Genomic DNA, 13,998 nt, shown 5'->3' with positions numbered 1-13,998 from the left:
TGTTCTTAATTCCAGGGAGGCAGAGTTTCCAGAAGATTCTGTGATCATGATCACAATCATGTGTTAGGGGTGTCTATACACACCAGACCCCGAGCATGTGCCCCCCCAACACTCCCACCTTTGCCCTGTAATGTCCTATTTCACAGTGATGGACACTGATGCCCACACAGGTGGCAGAGCTGGCACTGGAATGGTGGGTCTGACACCACAGCGGCACCTTAAAATCATGCTCCCAGGGCCTGGGCTCCATTTTGAATTCTTTGTAAGATCAGCTAAGGACCATCCTCTGTGACCCTCCCCAGTTCCCAGGCAGAGTGACAGGCACCGTCACAGGCCCAGGAGCACTCGCTGTGACTGGTGTGGGCATGTGTGGAGGGCCTCCTGGGTAGGACTCCCAGGCTCATGGGAGGTTGGGGCTGGAAGTGGCCTCAGGTGCCCCTGGTCGCGTGGCAGGCCCTGAAAGGTGAGGGAAAGGCCTCAGGTGACATGAACGTCGGCAGATGCAGAAGCTCATCACCCCATCACCCTGCTCTCGGGGCGCCCCCCACCCACAGCACCATCCTCCCCTGGGCGTCAGAGAGTCCATCCCTAGGCACATGAGCCACCCACAGCACCATCCTCCCCTGGGTGCCAGAGAGTCCATCCCTAGGCACACGAGCCACCCACAGCACCATCCTCCCCTGGGCGTCAGAGAGTCCATCCCTAGGCACACGAGCCACCCACAGCACCATCCTCCCCTGGGTGCCAGAGAGTCCATCCCGAAGCACACGAGCCACCCACAGCACCATCCTCCCCTGGGCGTCAGAAAGTCCATCCCGAAGCACACGACAGGGCCAGGCCCAACATTCAACAAACCAGGATCCAAAGCCGAGAAGGAGAAGGCAAATTCGGCCTGGGTGAGGGATGGGAGTGCTGGGTCACGTGGGGCTGTGTGTGCGTGCACATGTGTGTGCACACGTGATGATGACGAGGAGAATGGTTGGGAACAGAAGGAACTCTTGATGCAGTGACTTCACCATCATAACTTCCTTTCAGGCCTTCACCTTCCTATAAATTCTTCATGCACCACAAGCAAGGCCGAGGATGATGCTCACAGAGAGGGCAGAGCCAAGGCCAGAGCCACCGCCTGGAGCACCCCCCATCCGTCCTAGCTCTGTACCCCCTAGTTCTGGGACATTAAAAATCCCCAGATGGTTTAAGCCAATCTGAGTCAAGGTTTTCTGTAACCTGTAGCCCCAGATATCCTGACAAATACATTTACTTAATATGTATCTAAATTGGCTCACTTGCCAGTTTTTTCTTTTTTATTTAAATTTCTTATTTGTATTTAAAAATTGTTTTCTTTCATCTCTTTATTTCCCAATTCTAACTATGTGGCAATCACTCACTATTTAACCCAACTGTCCCTGAGCCCAGACTCCGAAGACTCGTGGGTTTCACGCTAACTGTATGCTACCTGGAAGCGCCTTAAAACAGCCATGGGGTGGCTGGTGAGTCAGAAGACACGCATGTGTGTGCCCCTGTGACCGTTCTGTGGGCTGCAGCTGTCATCACACCCAGCTCTGGAAAGCCAGACCTCTGGGTCTCAAAAGACCTTTCCAGAACAGGGCTCCACAATTTGGCCTCTAAAGCGTGTGGCCCACAGCACGGGTCCAAACCCACCTGCTCACAACAGGCTTTGCAAACACTCCAGTGCTCACCTTACATCGTGGGCTTTGGGGGCGGCCCTCAGGGAGGGTTCACACCCACCCTCCTCAGCCCACCTCCCCAAGATGCCTTTGCGGAGTGGGGTACCTCTTCCACCTGACCTCTCATCATGCATGGGGTCCTGTAGAGTACTACCAGCTGGCAGGGATCAGCAGTAAACACGGGCCTGGAAGAGAGGTGTGGGCGGCACCGTGGGAGGCAGAGGGTGGGTGGCGGATGGTGCTTTTCTGCAGGGTCAGCAGCCCGGGCTCCAGCGACCACCGCCACACCTGACCCTCCCTCCTAATGAAGGGAGCAAGAAGGATGACCATCTATCTTCTGCACTGCCGCTCCTAATTAAGCGCCGGCGAATTCCCCAGCCTGGCTGCTTTCTGTCCCCGGCATAATATGTTATTTACCTGCAGCTAATGGGTTCACGGGTGATGATAGTCTTGTATCAAATGACGGCCGCTTGGCTTCTGACAGTTTTAAAGACCAGTCTCGGGGACACTACAGTTTCTAATTACAGGGTCTGTCATCGGCGAGGTTTGCTTCGACACTGCCTCCTTCTCCCTCGGGTGACACTTCTGTCCAGATAGGAAATTTAAGTTCAGCCCTGACAGTTAAGGTTAAAAATACTGCTTGGTACGAGGCAGGAGATCATAATTTGGGTCGCTGCCGTGTTTAATTAATTGGACTGCGGCAATCAGAGCTCCATGGGCCGTAATTACCGGCAGGGCCAGAGGCCCCGCTCCCCTCGCCGTGTCTCACAGCTGTAATTTTGCAGAGGCTCTGACCTGGCTCAGAGCAAGAGGCCCCGGAGTTCTCTCAAGGCCGAGGTCCTTCATTAGGAGGCCATGATTTGTGAGGAGGAGGAGGAGGAGAAGCGGCAGCTGAGGGCAGGTGGAGGCTGGGGAGCTAAGGCAGGAGGGACTGCACCTGCCCACGCCCTTCCCACCTGGGGGCTGCCTCTCCACCAGGTCATTCTGGCAGCTGACCCTCCCTGAGACACCCATGCAGTGACCCCTAGATGCTAGAGAAAGTCACAGGGAATGAAAATCCTGGCTTCCGTGTCTCACTTAACCCCTCGAGGGGCCCCACCCACTCTGGCCTCCTGCTGTTCTACCAATGGGCTTGGTGAGCTCAGACCTCAGGGCCTTGACACGGGCCATGCCCTCTGCCCGGGACACCCCTCAATGTCAACATGGTTTCCTGCCACTCTCTTTGCTCAAATACAAGCTCAGCGTGGCCTCCTCATGGGGCCTTTCCCAGCCTTCTTACCCTCATCGCCCTCCAGCCGTGGACCCTGCCTGTCTCCTCCGATAATCCTCCTCCCACCGTGCATTCTGTCTTCCGTGAGGACCCAGGCCCGGCCTCCTAGAAAAGGCAGCTCTTTTTGACCCCCCTGCCTGCTCCAGGTCCCCCAGGGCCACTGCTGCTCTCCAGTCCAGGTTGACCTTGCTCAAGTTTCAGAGAATCCCTGGAGAAGCCAGAGTCAATGCAGTCCTTCCCGGCTCCACGGACACCAAGATGGCCCTGCCCAGCTCGCTCCTTGATCTTGACCCCAGGCTGCCCTGCAGGTTGGGGGTGTGCTTGCCTCTGACCCTGTAGGGTTCCTTCTCCAGCTTCTTTTAGCTCATGATCTCGAGAGCAGAGGCCTTGCAGCCATCATGGCAGACACAGGCCAAGAACTTGGACCACCAGGTGGAGGCCGTGGCTCAGGCCTGGCCCAGGGCCGGTCGAATTCGGGAAGGCCCGTTGCCCTCAGAATCTGGCTCCGCGGCCGCAGGGTACGCTGGTAATAGTGGGAACTTTGGAACCAGACTGCTCCCTGCTGAGCCTCAGTTTCCCCATTGGTAAAATGCGAGGAGTCCTGCTTCCTCCCTCCTGAGAGCTATCCTGAGCAGACGAGCTGACAGTGCTCAGGGCGGCACACGCAGGGCCATGAAGCTGTGCTACCCACGGCACTACCCACAGCACAGGCTGACCTCCCAGGGAAGCTGCCAGGATCGAACTCCACTGTGCACATTCAGGTCCTACAACCCCACGCACGAGGCGTCACCAAGGCTCTCGGGACTCAGCCCATACGGCCCCTCTGGCTGCCCCAAGCTCGGCCGGGCAGGTCCATCCCACCTCACTCAACCTCCAGTTGCCTTCCCTCGGGCTCAGTGCCTGCAGCCAGCACAGCCCCTTCCCACGGACCCCCACTGAGTGCCCCTGCCACCCACTCCCCTCCCCCCGGGATCTTCCTGCCAGAGAGAGCTCTCGGTGGGCGCCCAGCTCCCCTGCCCAGCCTCCCGTGGGGAGAGCAGCCCCTCCAACCCCACCCCCCACAAAATATTCTTACATGACAGCTCTGCCAGGGCCTGATAGAAATTCAGAAATAAAATTATTCGTGTGAAGGAGATCTAGTCTGCAAGTGTTGGAGAATGAGGGGAGGAGGCAGGGCCCTGTCGGGGGTGGGTTCCCATTCTAAACCCACACAGCCAAGGGGCAGCATCTGTGGGCGGCAGCCTGACCTGGGCGGTTCTCACCCAAAAGGGGATGTTGTGGGCTGAACTGGTACCTCCAAAAGATATGCTGAAGTCTTGGCAAGGCACGGTGGCTCATGCCTGTTATCCTAGCGCTTTGGGAGGCCGAGGTGGAAGGATTGCCAGGGCCAGGAGTTCAAGACCAGCCTGGGCAACACAGCGAAACCTAGTCTCTGCAAAAATTTTTTAAAAATTAGCCAGGCATGGTAGCACATGCCTGTAGTCTCAGCTATTTAGGAGGCTGAGGCGGGAGATCGCTTGAACCCAGTAGTTTGAAGCTGCAGTGAGCTATGATTTGCATCACTGTACTCCAGCCTGGGCGACACAGCAAGACTCCATCTTTAAAAAAAAAAAAAAAAAAAGGTGAAGTCCTAATCCCAGAACCGTGTGTGTGATCTTATTTGGAAACAGGATCTTTGCAGATATGAGTTAAGAAGAGGCCACACTGGAGTAGGGTGGGCCTTTAATCCCAAGACTAGAGTCTCTACAAGAAGAGGAAAAGGGACTCAGACACACACAGGGAAGACAGCCACGTGCTGACAGAGGCAGAGACTGTCAGGAAGCTGGAGGGCGAAGAAGGATCCTCCCCTGGGGCCTTCAGACGGAGGATGGCTCTGCAGACACCTCGATCTGGGACTTCGGGCCTTTACAACATAAGAGAATACATTTCTGTTGTTTTTAAGCGCCCCCCGCCCCCCACCCCCCGGTTTTGGTACTTTGTGTCTGCAGCCACGGGACACTGAGGGGGGGAGGGGGTGACATGGAGGAGGAAAGGTAACATGGAGGAGGAGGGGGCAGAGCGGCTGGCCGATGCCCTGGCACACCCCACTCGGGTGCCCTCTGCAGCGTGCCCAAATCCATCACTGCCACGACGTGCCCCTCCTCCCAGACCCTTGGTTCCCATGGAGCTCAGGGACCCAGAGGGTGGGGGACAAATGCACCTGTTTATTAGGAATCGAAGGCTGGGCTGTGCACATCTCAGTGGAGAGCTGCTTTTGAAGTGCCGAGTGATTTATTTTAGCCAATTACTGGTGCACTTCCCCTTCCCCAAGACCACACGTAATTGATTGAAACCTATTGAAAACAAATTAGCCAGCACCAGGATGCAAAGATCTGTTTATCACTTCTCTGGAGGTTTGCAGGAAATCCACGTGAACTACAACACACATTCCCATTTGTTTTTCCCTTCCCCAGAAGGACAGGAGGAGAAAAAAGAACAAACCTTTTCCAGACTGAGCAGGCCTCGCTCTGCACCTGGCAGCCTGTTATTTTCTAGCTCTTGCAATACTGGGGATGATATGGAGGGGGCCCTAATATTCCACGGTACTAACACCACTGGTCTGTGGTGGGGTGTTTAGGGTGGTCCCATGATTTTACTGCAGAAACAAACATCTGCATACCCCCATTTGTGTGTCAGTTTGCTATGACTTGCTTTCTTACAATAAATTCCCCAGCATGGGATTTCTGGAATCCAAATGAAGAAACATCTCCACGCGTCTTACTTCGACTTTTGCCTTTTTTGCTTTTCTGAAAAGGTTTTTCCCATGCACACGATGCTTGGGCTGCAACAGTCTGTCCATTTCACCACAACTGTGCCAGCAACAGATGTTATCGTTTTATGTTTGGAGGCTGACCTAGCAGGTATAAAGTGGTACCGGAGGGTGGGTTGAAATTGTACCTTTTACATAAAATTTTAAAAATTATTTTTAATTGCAGTAAAATGCACATAAAATTTTCCATCTTTGCCATCTCGAAGCGCACAGTTCTGGGATACTAAGTACATTCACACTGAGGCGCTTTCTTAAAGAGAACTTTCCTGCCTTCTCTGTGACAGCTGGCAGGCGCCCTCTCGCTGATGCCCATCTGGGTTGTCCTTCATGCCGCAGATCCTATGAACTTCACTGCGCCCAGGTCTTGGCCTCAGAAGCCACTCCCAGGAGTGTCCCAAGTCCTGGAGTCCTACTCATGCTCAGGGGACACCAAGGAGCTTCCTCCTCTGCTCAGAACCTGCAGTCTCTCTCCTGTGCATTTCCCATTTGGCCTCCGCTCCTCCTGGAAAAAGCCCTGCCTTCCACCAAATGCAGGTCACATGGTGGCCAGCCCTGCCCGTCTCCCCATTCTGGCATCAAGCTTCCAATTGCTGGAGCTGGCATTTTCTCTCCCTGGTCTGTGCGATGCCTCTCACTGCCTGTGAGCCCAGGCCAGGTGCAGGTTGCTCTAACCACAGTGGCCCTGCCACTCTGCAGGGGGCAGGGTGGCCAGGCCAGACAGCTGTTCCTTCAACTGGAGCCCAAGTGAGGCCTGCCTGTGCCACCCCTGGCCAGCTGCACCACTGCCCAAGTCGAAAAAAGTGAAAGCTCCCAGGCCCTGGGGGACCTCAGCCCTCTCTCCTGCTGTCACAGCCACCACTGTGTGCCGACGTGTGTATACACGTGTGAGTGTGGTGGTTGTCTAGGTTGTATGTGTGCATGTGTGGATGTGTGTGGTATGTACATATATACACACGTGTGTGTTTATACATATGTATGGTATGCATGTGGGCGTATGCGTGAGTCTATATGCATGGATGTCTGTGTACATGCATGTATCTCTGTGTGTGTTTGTGTCGGTATGCATGGTGTCTGTCCATGTGTGTACATGTCTATGCATGTATATGTACATCCGTATGCATGGGTATCTGTGTGTCCATGTGTGTGTCTGTGTGTCTAGATGTATGTGCATGTACGTACATGTCTATGTGTGTATATGTTCATCTGTATGTGTGGGTATCTGTGTGTCCGTGTGTGTCTGTATGTCTGTGCACGTGTATGTCTGTGTATGTATCTGTGCATGTGTGTTGGGGGGTGGGGAAGGGGACGCACTGAGGACACCCCAGCAGTTCAGTGCCGTGCAAGGATGAGCACAGGCTGGGAGGACCCCAGGAGAGGAACCGCAGCTTGCAGAGCAAACGGGGGGTGCGTACTGTGCTTCTCTCCTCCCGCCAGTTCCACTCTCCTTCATCAGCCAGCACAGCCCTGCCCACACGCCCCTCTGGGGCCAGATCCAGGCACCCACCTCGCTCCCACCCCAGTGAGGCGTGGTGCTCCTGCGCGGCACACAGGCACGGGGGTCAGGGCATGAGGTCCCTAGGTCACCTGCTTCCCCACCTCCCAGCTGTCAGACTTCTGGTAAAAGCAACGTTAGCTCCCCAGGCGTCGGTTTCCCATCTGTAAAAAGGGGATAACAAGAATGCCACCCTCGCAGGGAGACTGTGGGGACTAACAGGGTTGCCACGTCAGGTGCTGAGATGGTGCTGGCTCTGGGCTGGGGGTGCAGAAGTGCAGCCCACCCCACCCCGGGTTCCCCAGTCCCAGACCTTGAAGCAAGCGCTGGTTGTGTTCCCCAAGAAGATGTGTCCATGTCTCAGTCCCAGGACCACACACAGGACATTATGTAGAGACGGGGTCTTTGTAGATGTAACAAAGGTGTAAGTTCACGCCACACCACACTGCCGTGCAGACATGGGAGGCCTGGTCCTCTTCAGCAGGTTGCTGTGAGGTCACAGTTCGGAGAAAAATAGGCTCCCATTAGAAACAATGACCAAAAATAAGAGCGGGGTGCGTTTCAGGGAACCATGACTCTGTGCCGGGCACTGGGCTGGAGAATTTACGCGCATGATCTTGTTTATCCCAACCATCCCGTGGGCCCCTGGAGAGCTCTACAGCCCCGTTCTACAGATGAAGAAACTGAGGCACAGGGCTGAAGCCTCTCACTCCAGGTCCCACATGTGCTGGGATCCGAGAGTTCCTGCTGCCACAAGAGTCCCAATGTAAAACACAGGAGGCAAAGAAGGAGGTCTAACACCAGAGGTGTGCCCACCCGCTCCACCCTCAGGAGACCCAGCAGCTTCAATGGGACCAGAAAGGCCAAGACCAGGGCCAGGCGTGGCAGCTCACGCCTGTAATCCTAGCACTTTGGAAGGCTGAGGCAGGCGGATCACCCAAGGTCAGGAGTTCAAGACCAGCCTGGCCAACATGGCGAAACCCTGTTTCTACTAAAAATACAAAACTTAGCCGGGCGTGGTGGCGCACGCCTGTGATCCCAGCTACTCAAGAGACTGAGGCAGGAGAATTGCTTGAACCTGGGAGGCGGAGACTGCAGTGAGCCGAGATCGAGCCATTGCACTCCAGCCTGGATGATAGAGTGAGACTCAATCTCAAGAAAAAAGAAAAAGACCCAGACCAAAAGGGGGGACGTGGAAACCCTCCTGCCACAGGGGCTACCCTGGGCCCCAAACTGGCCAGTGACAGCAGGTGAGGGGCACTTTACAGCCCTGCCTGTCCTGGGTCCCTGGCGACGGCATATCTTTGCTCCTGCCCCTCCCTCTCCTGCCCCCCTGACCATCACTCGCGGCCTCCAAGGAGGTTCTGAATCTTCTGAATCAAATCAGGTTCTGAATCTTCCCTAACACTCTATCTGTATGTCATGACAGCATGGTCCCAGCTCCCTGCAAAGAAGTCAGTTTCTCCCGAATTCCACTTCTGCCCTCAGCCTGTAAAAGCGCCCAGCGGTGGATGGGTTGGCCCCCCTGCCCACAGCTGGCCTGGCTGCCACTCTGCAGACATGCCCCACCGAGGCCACCCAGGCTGCCCGCCTCCCCAGCACCCTTTGCTGGTCTCCCAGGCGCAGTAATGGTTCCCTCTCTGGAAGCTTCTACTCAGTGCTTATCGCTCTGCTCTCTGTGAATCTTGTTTCCGGCACTGTCGGGTCCCAGTGGCGCTCGGCGTCAGCCGTGCAAACACCATCACTCACGTAGCATAAACCTGTTGTAACCATCCCGGCCAGGCCCGCGAGGGGCGGCCCATCGCTCATCCCTGACGACGGCCTTGGAGGCACGGGGTGGTGGGAGATGGATGGTTCTGGGAATTGCCATTGGCTGCAAAGTGGGCACCTCTCACCTCTGGGGAGCAGGGTCAAGTCACTGTCATCACAGGCTCGGGCCCTGGGGAAATGAAGCCGGAGACCCTGCTCCTTGCTGTGCCCCCACAGAGAGTGCTTGGATGGATTCTGCACCCGGGATACAGCTCTGGCTTGCAGAACAATTGATTCCCCAGGCTCCCTGTGATGCTCTGAGGCAGGTCCCCCCGGGACTTTTGACAAATGAGGAGTCTGAGACTGAGGGACACTCAATGAATTATCCCAGGTCTCCAGGCTCTGGCATCCTTTCTGTCAGGACAAGCTGCTCTGGCAGGCCTCAAACTCAGCCTCCCCTCCTCCAGCCTCCAGGAGGCCTTGATTAGGCCTTAACTGCCCTTGCAGGGGTTTAAAATGTTCCCAGCATGGCTGGGTATGGTGGCTCACACCTGTAATCCCAGCACTTTGGGAGGCTGAGGCAGGCGGATCTCCTAAGTCGGGAGTTCGAGACCAGCCTGACCAACAGAGAGAAACCCCGTCTCTACTAAAAATACAAAACTAGCCAGGCATGGTAGTGCACGCCTGTAATCCCAGCTACTCGGGAGGCTAGGAGAATTGCTTGAATTGAGGCAGGAGAATTGCTTGAACCCGGGAGGCGGAGGTGGAGAATCACTTGAACCCAGGAGGTGGAGGTTGTGGTGAGCCGAGATCACGCCATTGCACTCCAGCCTGGGCAACAAGAACGAGACTCTGTCTCAAAAAAAAAAAAAAAAAAATAGCCAGCTGTGGTGGTCCACATCTGTAGTCCCAGCTACTTGGGAGTTCCTCACTTGAGCTCAGGAGTTCAAAACCAGCCTGGGCAGTATAAGTGAGACCTTGTCTCTACAAAAAGAAAAAAAAAATTAGCCAGACATGGTAGTATATGCCTGTAGTCCCAGCTACCTTGGGAGGCTGACGTGGGAGGATCGCTTGAGCCCAGGAGTTTGAGGCTGCAGTCACGACACCACTGCACACCTTCCTGGGTGATAAAGTAAGACCCTGTCTCAAAACAAACAACAAAAAAAGTCTGTGCATTAGTTCCCTAAAGCTGCCACAGAGCTTATCCCGAACAGAGGGGTTTATAACAACAGAGGCACATTCTCTCCCAGTTCCGGAGGCCACGAGTCTGAAATCGAGGCATCAGCAGGGCCGTGCTCCCTCTGCAGGCTCTAGGGGAGGACTTTTCCCCACGCCCCCCAGCTTCTGGTGGCTTCTGGTGGCTCCTGGTGTCCTTTGGCTTGCAGCCGCTTCACTACATTCTCTTCCTCTGGCCTTGCATGTCTTCATGTAGGGACCCCAGTCATGCTGGACTTGGGACCCACCCTATTCCAAAATGACCTTATCCTTAGCAACTAATAACATCTGCAAATATCCCATTTCCAAATAAGGTCACCTTTTTTTTTTTTCTTCCTGAGACAGGGTCTCACTCTGCTGCCCAGGCTGGAGTTCAGTGGTGCAACCCCAGCTCACTGCAGCCTCCACCTCCCGGGCTCAAGTGATCCTTCCACGTCAGCCTCCCGGTAGCTGGGACTACAGGCATGCCCCACTACACCCAGCTAATTTTTTGTATTTTTGTAGAGATTGGGTTTTGCCATGTTGCCCAAACTGGTCTCAAACTCCCGGACTCAAACAATCCTCCTTCCTTGGCCTCCCACAGTGCTGGGACTGCAGGTATCAGCAACTATACCTGGCCCAAATAAGGTCCCATTCTGAGATTCTGCGTGGATGTGAATTTGGGGGTGCTCTATTCAACCTACTGTAGACTCGGATGCTGGAAGCTGGAAGGGGCTTTACGGCTCACCAAGGGTGCCCCCCTCTTCTTCTGATAAGGAAGCCACGCCCAGAAGGGGGAGGTGCCTCCGTGGCAGTCCCCACACAGAAAGGAGGCAGCGGGCCCTGTCCCCTGCCCCGCCTGCACCGACCCCTGCTGCCTGAAAATAGGTGGGCCGTGGAGAGGTCGACCACTGGGCACAGGGGCAGAGCCTTACTTACTTACAGTCCATCCCGGCCCAGGAATTTCTAGGTCAGGCCAGTAGCCTTCTTATGGGCTGTGATCATGCTGGACTGTTTCCAGCACTAAATTATTTAACACACGGCTATTCTAGTGTTCTCTGCCCTTCGGGAGGAGGGGAGAAAGGGAGAGAAAAGCTCAGGATGGCTAGGCCCGTTCCCCAAGAGCCAAGGTTGGGGTAACTGAAAGCACTGACCCCGAGTCAAATTAGTTTGGAAGACCCTGCCCATAACGTTTTCTGAGGCAGAGGGTGGCACGGGGCGAGGAGGGAGCACTGGAGTGGGAGTCCTGGCCTGTGGTTTGGTACTGGCTACATGAGCCATGCTAGGTTGTCAGGCCACCGACAAAGGCCGACACTGTCTTGGTGGGTTTGAAGCTCAGATGAAAACAAGCTGGAAACATTTTATTTATTTATTTATTTGTATATTTATTTATTTATGTTTTATTTTATTTGAGACAGAGTCTCCCTGTGTCGCGCCCAGGCTGGAGTGCAGTGGCAGGATCTCAGCTCACTGCAGCCTCTGCCTCCTGGGTTCAAGCAATTCTTGTGCCTCTCAAGAAGCTGGGAGTACAGGTGTAGCTACCACTTCCAGCTAATTTTTAAAAAAAAATTTTTAGCCGGCCACAGCTGGCTGATGTTATAATTTTTTGTAAAGATGGGGTCTGCCTCTGTTGGCCATACTCGAGCACAGCAGTGTGATCACAGTTGACTGCAGCCTCCAACTCCTGGACTCAAGCAATCCTCCTGCCTTGGCCTCCCAAGTAGAGGACTACAGATGTGCACCACCATGCCCAGCTAATATTATTTTAATTGGTTATAGAAATGGGGTCTCACTGTATCACTCAGGCTGGTCTTGAACTCTTAGCTTCAAGCAATCCCCCCGCCTCAGCTAATACAAAGTCTTAAACCTCAAGCCACGTGCAATGGAAATTTGCCACAGCAAAGTTCTGCCTGGGGCCTCTGCATCGCCCCTCCCTGGAGAACACAGAGCTCGCCGGCTCCCTTCCTCCACGCCTCTGCTCCAACATGCCCCCACCAGCCTCCGCTGTCCCCCACTGGCACCAGCCCTGTGGCTCCGTACCCTGCCCTGGCTCTGAGCTCTCTTAGTGTGCCTACCCACAGACCGGTCACATACTCTCAGGACGTTTATTGCCATCCCCAACACACACACAGAATATAAGCTCCTCCAGGGCAGGGGCGTCTACCTCTGTCCCCGCTCTGTCCCCTGCTCCAGGCTCACAGCAGATGCTGAGTAAATACTCCTAGGAGGGACACATGTGATCTGAGCCCAGCACCACTCCAGACAGACTCAGGAGGGAACAGAAAGGCACCATGAGGGCATGCGTCAGAATCCCCCAGGGACGGCTCCCTCTGGGAAGGAAGAGGCCTGGCTGTGTGTCGTCTCTGCTAGGCAGTGTGGCTACTCAAGGACGCTGAATCTGGAAACTACCTGTGTTCAAATCCAACCTCTGCCACTTCGGAGCTGCGGAGCCTCAGGCAAACTGTGGAGCCTCTCTGGGCCCGAGTCCTCCGTCTGTAAAGTGGTGATACGAAAGTACCTCCCCTCATTGAACTCTTGTGGATACTAAACAAGTGAACGTGAGTGAGGCCCTCAGAACAGGGGCTGGTATTTCGTGAGCACCAGGTAAGCATTTACTGCTGTTGCCATCATTGCTGGAATTCCGGGGAAAGAATTCCTAAGAAAGTTAAGAGTGCGGCAAAGGGGAGGGGATTCGATTTGAGAGGGGGACTCAAACGGGGATGGGGCCTGCTGGCGGGGGACAGAATTTGAGTCCCTGAACTGCTGGAGATGGAACCCCAAAAACCTCAGCACAGGCCGACAGGGGCGGCTCCCGGCCAGCGCAGCCGCCGGCAGCCTCTAGTCTATTTATAGATCAAACACGCTCGCCATCAAGGTCCCTGTGTCCCCGCCAAAAAGCTGGTTCTGACAAGCAGGAAAAGCAAGTCAACCAGAGGCTCCAGCCAAGCTTGTCTGGCACCCGCTGCCTCGGAGGGGCAGGCGTGGCCGGTGGTAGCCAGCTCTCCAGGCCTAGCTGCCCGTGTCCAGGGGTCAGCTTCCCAGCACCTCAGTGGTGATGGTGGTGCCCAGGTAAGCAGAAAGATGCCCCAGCCCACGGGGTGCTCAGAGGAGCCCCAAGACCCAGGCAGCGACAGGGACAGGCAGGCAGAAGGCACCTCCTGTCCACATGAATACAGCCATGTGGTACCAACACAGGCCACAGTTACCCCCGGCCGACCTCACGAGAGGCGCTGTGTCTCCCAAGAAAGGGGCCCCTCCAGGCTGCATGCAGCCAGGCCCAGTGTCACCCCCACTCTGCCCCTCTCCTCATCAGACTGTGGTGCTGAGACGCGGCTTTCAGGCTCCCAGGAGGGCTCGGGGAACCAGATGCCGCTTCCTGAAAGGAGACCAGGCTCTGTCACTTTTCTTGCCTCCTCCACCATCGGGTCCGACTCCTCAGGCAGGCCACGACCCCGCCGGAGCCCAAGCTCCTTCCAGCTGCCACACGGGTCTTCTCACCCTCCTCGCCCACAGGCCAGGCCTCCCTGCGCCCCAGCACCCCTGCCAGAGGGCAGCTTCTGGGCTCACACCCTGGCCCCCCAAGTCATCCTGCACATATCACCTTCTCATGAAGCCCCTCCCAACCCACTCTCTTCTAAAACCACCACCCAGCCCCCTAGAACACCCCACATCTTCCAACATCCCACCTCTCCCGTTCCTATAGGGAGCTTCCTGTCTGTCTCCAAGGGCAGGGACTGTTCCCCGTGGCTCCGGGGCACCCCAGGTGCTGACAGGTGCTCAGTGAACACTGGGTGAA

The 13,998-nt window shown here is 55.5% G+C and overlaps 1 protein-coding gene across 8 annotated transcripts in view; it reads right to left on the bottom strand.

The window, feature by feature from the left end:
- Positions 1-13,998, bottom strand: part of GSE1 (Gse1 coiled-coil protein) — a 513,676-nt gene that overhangs the window by 172,337 nt on the left and 327,341 nt on the right. The gene's annotated exons all lie outside the window — the stretch shown is intronic.

Source organism: Macaca mulatta, chromosome 20, assembly GCF_049350105.2.
Source record: "Macaca mulatta isolate MMU2019108-1 chromosome 20, T2T-MMU8v2.0, whole genome shotgun sequence".
Classification (NCBI taxonomy): domain Eukaryota; kingdom Metazoa; phylum Chordata; class Mammalia; order Primates; family Cercopithecidae; genus Macaca; species Macaca mulatta.
This window is presented reverse-complemented; position numbering and strand designations above follow the sequence as displayed.